Source organism: Emydura macquarii, unplaced genomic scaffold (genome assembly GCF_026122565.2).
Source record: "Emydura macquarii macquarii isolate MOO-44397 ecotype Brisbane River unplaced genomic scaffold, CSIRO-AGI_Emac_v2 contig_1390, whole genome shotgun sequence".
Lineage (NCBI taxonomy): Eukaryota > Metazoa > Chordata > Testudines > Chelidae > Emydura > Emydura macquarii.
Window position 1 is genome coordinate 19,276,230 of NW_027131527.1, and position 8,781 is coordinate 19,285,010.

The 8,781-nt window shown below is 41.7% G+C and overlaps 1 long non-coding RNA gene across 1 annotated transcript in view; it reads right to left on the bottom strand.

Annotated features, from left to right (window-relative positions):
• LOC137156114 (uncharacterized) overlaps positions 1 to 6,685 on the bottom strand; it is a 31,714-nt gene extending 25,029 nt beyond the window's left edge. Inside the window, exon 1 of the long non-coding RNA XR_010920669.1 lies at positions 5,902 to 6,685. This is a non-coding gene — a long non-coding RNA (uncharacterized lncRNA). The remainder of the gene's footprint in view (positions 1 to 5,901) is intronic.
• Between the last annotated feature and the right edge of the window lie 2,096 nt (positions 6,686 to 8,781).

The following is an 8,781-nucleotide window of genomic DNA, read 5'->3' on the forward strand; positions in this document are numbered from 1 at the left end:
AGTTGCCAGCTTCCACATGGTGATTGCCAGGCACTTCTCCACCCAGAGGGCAGCTTTCATTTTGGTGTCCTCGCACCACAGGGCAGGGGCAGGCCCAGCACACAGTTCGAGGAAGGTGACTGCATCAGAAAGTTTTGCAGCCACTGCTCCTCATCCCAGATCTGTACAACGATGCAATCTCACCACCCAGTGCTTGTTTTCTGAGCCCAAAAGTGAAGGTCCACTGTGTGCAGCTGCTCCATGAATGCCAAAAATAAATCTGGAATGGTTTCTTTCCAGGAGGGCAGGCACTACCGATTCCTGTTCAGATTGACAGCTCATAAAATAAGACATGATCAGCCACGGTGTGTTCATAACACTTATCAGAAGAATAAAGAGTAGCACTGGATCCATGATTTTTGGCAGAATGATTCAGCTCAGAATCATCTCAAGCTGGTGCATACACTGTTCTTAATGTGAGTGTTCAGTGCCTAAGGGGCCAGACACCACAGGGGAACACTCCAAAGGGATTCGGGGACTGGAGTATGGCTATTGTTAACCTGCAAGTTGAAGAAAGGGAAGGCATAGCCAACAAAGCAATCTCCTCTGAGCTTATAGCTCATTAACTAATGTCAGGACTGATGGAGGCAAACAGGCTATTCTGCCTCTGACCAGAGAGAAAGTAGGATAACAAGGTTTATCTGAGCACTGACTATTGAGAACCATCATACCCTGAAAAACCAGGAGGGCCGACATGAGAAAGTTAACCAGATCAGACAAGAAACAGGATCCCATCTTCGTGGATGGAATTTGGACCCATCACCCAAACAAGCACTTTGAGGAATGTCTGACATGCTATGTGTAAAATACACCCTTTCCCTTCTTGGTAGGTGCAATGTAATGGGAGACATATGGCCTTGGGGAGCACCAAGATCATCAATGCTTCTGTCAGAGAAAGCCAATTATTAGATGCCCTAAAGAATGCCATTTCCACCAATAAATTTAAACCGTCAGTCTTCAAGCAGCCTAAAATTCTGATCCTGCATTTTTAGGACTGGGACAGATATCATCCACTATAAATATTTAATTTGCTGGACTACCACCAAATAGGTGATTTGATCATAAAGAAAGTATGTCTTATACCGTTCTAATTTTAGAAGGTTGGGGGCCATTCCAGACTGCACATATACCAAGTAAATTGACAAGTTATGTCCATCTCCAATACTTTCTACTGCACAATTTTTAATGAAATCTGACTTTTAATGCAGTGCAGAACAGAGTCACTAAGTTTTTAATAGGGCTTCTTGATGCTTATCTTTCCACATGTCACTCAAAACTGCCTCTCATCTTTTTTGAATAAAGGGTCTGCCTATCAACATTTTCATTATGTAACCCTTATCATCATGGGCCTATAACTAGGCTATGAAATTGTACTGTGGGCTGGAACTTATATTAAGTTAGACCTCTGGAAGTGAGATAAAGAATAATGTTCTACATAACTTCATTTGGTCATGTGAGGTACAGGAAGGTACAGTTTAAAACTTGTGCTCAGCAACTTTTTTGTGGTTGCTTTCAGGAAGAACTCTAAGTCACAAACTAAGTGTTTTTGCTGTTTTGAAAGGAAAATAATGTTGCACTTATATAGTGCCCCCTGCTGGACATCTTCTGGCATTCTACAGACATGAATGAAATCTGCTCCCAAATCCCCCCAGTTAGGCAGGTAGATTATCTCCATTTTACACATAACACAACCAAGGCAGAGGTATTAAGGGACATGCCCTTCTTGAAGTAACTTCCTCCCTGCTGCCCTGTATAATTTATCTTCTGCCCCAGTCAATGGGCAGGCAGAAGAGCTGCTCCACAGTTACTACTAATCTCTGTAGCTTGTCCACAAGGAAGGTTTCCACCAATAAATTTGCAGTCTGGTGCACAGCGATCTGGTGTTCCCCTGTCCCCTCACCCAGCTCAGCAGAGATCTGTACACTGGTGGCAGGGGGAGAGGACCACCCCAACATCAGCCCCTGCCCACCCCCTCCCCAAGCTCTGCACAGTCCATCAGGAGTCTCGTCTCTCCTCCTATGGCAGGCATGCTGGCAGCATGGGCTGATCCTGGGGAGAGCAGGATTGGAGTACTGTGTCCAGTTTTGGGTCCACAAAAAGGATGTGGACAAATTGGAAAGAGTCCACAGAGAACGACAAAAATGATTAGGAGGCTGGAGTACATGACCTAGAAGGAGAGGCTGAGGGAACTGGGCTTGTTTATTCTGCAGAAGAGAAGAGCGAGGGGGGATTTGATAGCAGCCTTTAACTGAAAGGGGGTTCCAGGGAGGATGGAGCTAGGCTATTCTCAGTGGTATAGATGACAGAACTAGGAGCAATGGTCTCAAATTGCAGTGGGGGAGGTCTAGGTTGGCTATTAGGAAAAAGCTTTTTCCCCTAAGAGGATGGTGAAGCACTGGAATGGCTTACCTAGGGAGGTAGTGGAATCTCCAGCCCAAAAGGTTTTTTAAGGTGCGGCTTGACAAAGTCCTGGCTGGGATGATTTAGTTGGGGTTGGTCCTGCTTTGAGCATGGGTTGGACGAGATGACCTCCTGAGGTCCCTTCCAACTCTAATCTTCTATGATTGATGAATCAGTTCTCCCATAGCTTCCTCTCCCCACAGACCCAGGAGAATGATCTCCCCCTCCCCTGTAGTCCAGGCAGGAGTGCATTCGTTGCTAGGAGCTGGCATGCTCAGCTGGGCAGTAGTGGTGTGAGCTCTCAACATTGTGCAATTTCAGAACTTCCTGGAGCTTTGAAAGCAGAGAGGCACATGCCTGTGTAGCTGAAATTCAGGGCAGTGCAGCAAAGTTCAAAACAGGGAGCAGAGCAGTCAATGGGCATTGTGGGATAGTGCCTGGAGCCCAGTTACAACTCTAACTTTGCTGCAAAAAGCTCTATGCCTCTCAAGGTGGTTTTGTCACCAAAGCAGGGGAGTTTTGTTGGCGGGGGAGCATTGTCGTGTGTACACTATCACTGTTTTGTCACTAAAAGCTGACTTTTGCTGACAAAACTCTGCAGTGTAGACCAGCCCTTAGACGGGCTAGTATTTTTCTACAGTTTTCCTCGTGGCAACGCTTTAGTACAGATCAGAGTTAAGGCACTGAGGTAATTCTAACTGTACATTTCCATAGCTTGGGGGAGATTATATTTCTTTTAAGTTAAACCTTGAGTTGCCTGGGTTTGTAATACTTGTTTTGGAGATAGTTGTAACATTGTTCCATTCGTGATCCAAAGATTATCACTAAGTACTCAACCTCAACTCCATTTTAACACAGCTTTTTATCTGGGAATAACAAAGGAATAAATATTCCTATCCACTTTCAATCCCTGATTAGTGAAAAATACCAAGAGAACTTTCTTGTGACAGTTAGAATTCCCATGAAAATAGGTTGTTACGTGCACACAGTGAAGAAAACAAATCAGGTACTTTGCAGCTCACAAGAGTGTGTGAAAAGAACCAGTTCAGCACATTAACTGGATGCCATGATTTTTTTTTTTAAGCGTCCAAAAACCAGATAAGTTTAATTTTAAAAATAAACAAAAAGTTTTGAAATGCCAGTTAATGTGAGATAGCACTTCTAGTGTACTCAGGAGGTCCACAGTCTGGACTAGCTCCTTAGGTTCTCTTTCAAGATGGAACCCAATGGCCAAAAAATCCCCCATCTCCAGACCTAGTTTCAGCTCTCTTGCATACCCATTACAATCCAACTATACAATTAGAAGCTGTATGTGACTTCTGTTCTTTTCTCCTGGTTTGAGGACTGGCCACTCGAGGGTGCTGAAAATTGGCCAGGATAAAGAGCTGGGATGGAAGCTGGCATAAAGGGACAGAAGAGCTCAGATCCTTACCTAGAAGGCTATTTCTAATGAGAGCAGCATGAAGCCTCCAGGTGAGTAAAGAAGAAGCACCAGGTCAAGAGAAGCAAAATGGAAGTGAGCTATCTCTCTGGTTTAAAAATAAGACGATAAAGGAAAATGAAATAGACTAAAGTCACTTCAACTTTTAAACATCCTCCATTGACAACATCCCATCTAGTAAATAGTATACATCGGATTAATTTACCAGACCAGCAGGATGTGCAAGAAATTAAGAACAAACAATAGTTTATGGCCAAATGGACCGATTTGAAAATGTCTTGTCAGGACATTAGCTGCAAAAGAAATGTTGCCACCCAGTGGAATACATCAGCAAAGCAAGCAAAGCTGCAGTAGGAATAAGAGACCTTTCCAAGGAACCCAGCTGGATATTGTCAAAAGAACATAATGCATTAATTTAAATTGCATTCTAAACATAGCTTCTATATTGAAAATTGATGTGCATTTAAAAAGAGAAGCAAAAAATGAGTAAATCATACTGATCAGTTTCTTGAAACCAATTTGGCTTTGCTACAACAGAAAAGTGTTCATGAAGCCTAGAAGGTAGATGCTACTGGTCAATCACTAAAATGAATCAGTTTTTGAAGTGGAAATAAAAAATAAGCAATTCAATATGAATAGAGAGTCAAGCAAGATTACAGTTTTCTACAGTCCTCTTCTGCTACAATATTATATTACTGGATGAAAGTGACTATCTCTAGACAAGTACTTTGTGCATGAATCACACTGTATCAGGTCTTCAAATGAGGTGTTCCCATAGAAGTTAGCACTCTATAGGAACTTATACAGGGTCAGATGGTCAATGCTCAGCAACAACAGTTGCATCCAGATATTCAAAACAGCTTGTCTCCCATTTAGGCATCTAAATAAGGGCCAGATACACCAGAGTGCTCAGCACAGAGCAGCTCCCATTTTTATGGCCAGATTTTCAAAAGAGCTCTGCCACCACTCACTCACACCTAAGCCATTGTTAGAAGAACAAAGCTCCTAAGAGCATGGAACACTTCAAATAAGGAACATGTAATAAGAAACGAGTCTCTCCACTCATGTCTTTTAAAGGACAATGAGAAGGAAAAAAATACACAGAAGACACTCCTCTTAAAATCAATAAAAATTTCTTCCTTTATGCCAGACAATCAGATTTTTAAAAGTCATCCAGATTACATGGTCAAACACTCAATGGGATATTCTGACCAATACAACATGATGCTAAGGGTGTGGTGGTGGGGAACAATTGCAATAGCCAGGAACTCTTTAAATAATGTTTCCTTCCCAAATATGTATCTATCATTGCATCAGTTTTAAATTGAATCAACATTTAAAATTTGCAATTTATAGATGGTATTTTCAAAATGGAGACTTGCTTCACTATAGGCAAGCCATAAAAACAAGCTCTTACTTGATCTCATACATATATGTATACACATACCATTCGTAATAAGCAGTTAGAACTAATTACACACTTATTAGCTTTTAAAATCTATACAGATATTTGAGACACATTCAATTTACATTTAGTTTGTCATCATTTTAAAGATACCACAACTAATTTTGTTTTCTCTGTGCAGTTTATAATAGCTTGAGACAACATGTTCTTAAAAACCTCCTTAATCTTGAATCTGATGTTACAGGAGATTAAGAATGATCAAGCAAAGGAAAAATAAACCCATCTTGTGGGTAAATTAAGTTACTTGTGCAGTTTGCATAACATATGAACAAGTATCTGAAAACATCATATAGCTTTTTAATCTGTATGCCTCTAATCTGTATGACCACACTGATGGTCATATTCTCATTGCATCTGTGCCAATATTTGCTATAGATGCATCTGCTCCAGTCCCTCTAAACTGGAAAAAGGACAGTCAGTAATTTTGGATACTCCATTTATTTTTTTTTAAATCAAGATAAGGATTACACATCACTGGGGAAACAGCAATGAATCAGAGCCAAAAAGACACTTCGATAAAACAAGTGATTGAAATTTTTCTGTCAAAACTACTCACCAGCCAGCACACCCCCACACGGCTGATGATAGCACAGCAGGCTCTCTTCATGTTGTGTCCCTGCCAACAGTTATTCCAGCCCTGTGCTGTGGTTGTCTGCTTTTTCTTATGACTCAGCTCTCCAAAGGAGGGACTTTGGAGTCTCACCCCTTGCAAGGTAAGAGAATCCCATAAACAAAGGCCCAGCAGCCTCACAACCAGTGCTTGATCTAACTCTAGACTCATTAGTCATTCTACTGCTGATCTCTTGAGTCTATGCCCCACCTTTATCAGGATACCTATAGGACAAGCCAGATCCTATCTTTTCTCTAGGTTCTAACCCAGGTAGCAGGCAAGTTCTATATATTCAAATCCTTTCTTGTCCTTCTGTGGACATCTGCATACTTCAGCCTATCTTCAATCCTTTCCCTCTGCCTCTTCCTTGACTAAGCATATATCTAGTTATTCTCTTAGACCTCTTAAGGTCCACTCTTTTTTCCAGAGTAGAGGTTCCCAGGGCTCCCCCTTGAAGACTCCTAATAAGGCTCAAACAAGAACAAATTCAAACTACTTCTACCCTCCTCAGTCACAAACTTTCATTCCCCTCAGGGTGGTTTTTCAACAAAGCATCTCCCTGGCTGTTGGGATTCTAGCCTTTCATGAAGGCTCACCACTGAAGCTTGTATCCTCTCAGTGGCTTCTCCATAACTTTCCTAATCTTTTGCTAATTCTCTACTTCAAAGAGGATTCTAAGACTGCCTATTTCCCTAAGCTTCCTCTACAACCCTTCCTTCAAACAAGAAGAAGAGTATAATATCATTTCTCAGGGTGGGTGGGCTGACCTTCCTTTCTTTATAGTAATCACTTAACTACTTCCTCACTTGAGACCCATCTTTAATTGGACCTGGCCCACCCTCCAGGTGCAAACAGATTCCCTAATTAAGCATTCCAGCTCCAGTTAATTATTTCCATGTCAGTATACACCCCATCACAATCTGTCTGTCATGTCTATTAGTTTGTTTTGCTGATTTTTAGATCCCTCTATGTTATGTGGAGAAAGTGTGATTGTTAAGGTTGGAGTGCTTTCACTTCCCCTCCACTTCCCACCCAGTAAATGTATTTTCCATAATTGATCTGGAATTCCGCAGCACACCTCAGTCATGAAACACTTATGCAATAATTAAAGGTTTTGTTCATGTCTTGTTAGCATACCTTTAAAAAGTCATTAAAATTAAGCAGCATGGTAATTTTCACAAATGATGTTGTTCATTATTAGGATCAGCTTCTCTGGATCAGCAACTGTTTATGAATTTTAACAGGAGAAAATCATTTGGGGCATGGAAATGTTCCTGGAAATATATTTTGAGTAGGAAAATAAAAATCAATTAACTGAACACATTTCCCAGATTTTGACACAGATTACCGGCATGTGCATCTTTGATTTCAAACTCTTTATCATCTGTAATCCAGATGAGGTTCTAATTTATCTGAAAACTATTACAATTATTATTTGGATTATTTCTAACCTCTAGGAAGTAGATTGATCACAAATGGAATGAGTTTGCCAGTCTCTCAGCGTAGTCCTTTAATGACAGTTATCCACAACTTAACATTCAAGACAGACTCAACCTAGGAATAGGAGAGTGCAGATCAGGACTGAGGTGCATAGGCAGAGCTAGGGTGGGGGCAGTAATGGAATAGAAGAAAGTATTGCAGGTTAAAAATCAGGTACAAATGACAGAGCTGTATGGGGAGTCAGAACCAAAAGAGCAGGGTGGGTTTTATTTATCAAGTGAGGTTCCTGAGCCCTGGTCTACACTGACCTGGCGATTTGGCGGCAGTCGACGGGAGTTACGCAAGCTACGCAGAGTAGCTTGCGTAACTCCCGTCGACTACTGTGCTTCCCCTCTGCATGGTGTCTTCTTCAGTGCACTGCGCCGATGGGAACTGTGTTCCTGTCGATGTCGCGCTACACTACTTGAGGGGGTGGTTTTACTCAGTCAACTTCTTGATCGATTGAGCGGGTCTACACTGACCACTCAATCGATCCAGAAAGATCAATCTGGCGGTGGCAACTTTGCCGCCATCAGTATAGACATACCCTTAGTAAAGCTGTATGGAGATGGATTGCAGAGCACACTGCTTGCACTTTCCCAGCCGTAGTCTAACTAGTGCTCTCCATTTCACACATCCATGAACTCTAATATTCACATCCATTTTTCAAAATCATTTTTTTTTTGTCCCAGGTGTTTTTGCCATCAAACACTTTGATTTATGTGTCAGAACTGATTTGCCAGAAATGTCACAAGATGTATTAATTCTTCCCCTCTACCTTGGTGTCAAAATCAGCCATGCTAGGGTAGGAGAAAGGTATTTCCAAATCCTTAGTTTCAGCTGTCTGTATGAGCAACTCTTTATTATCACTAGTCAGTCCCTTTGATTTTTAAATCATTTTAGCTGTGTCAGAGACCTGATCTACTGATAGGTAGGTCTCTACCAAAAACCCTGAGCAAAACCCTTAAGGCAATGTCATTAGAGACAATTATCCTTACTATGTATGTTAAATATCCCAATCCAGGTTAGTGAGGAGACATAATTTGCTAAATGTCACATCCTCTCAAGCCTACAGTGGTAACAAGTTTCCAGTCTAGCCAGATTCTTCTGTGTGATAATTATATTTTGCAGTACTATACTATTTCCTCTTTGGGGCTCTGAACATATTTTACAAACATTAATTAAGCCCACACAACACTACTGTGAGCACTTCCTCACCCTTGTGTCCCGCCCTGACACCAAGTGGCGGGACCTGCTGCCACCTGCGGAGAGAGGGGGTCCCAGGTGAGTCAGTCTGTACTCCATTCTGATTCCATGGCCTGTTGGAGATATTACTTGGTGACTCCT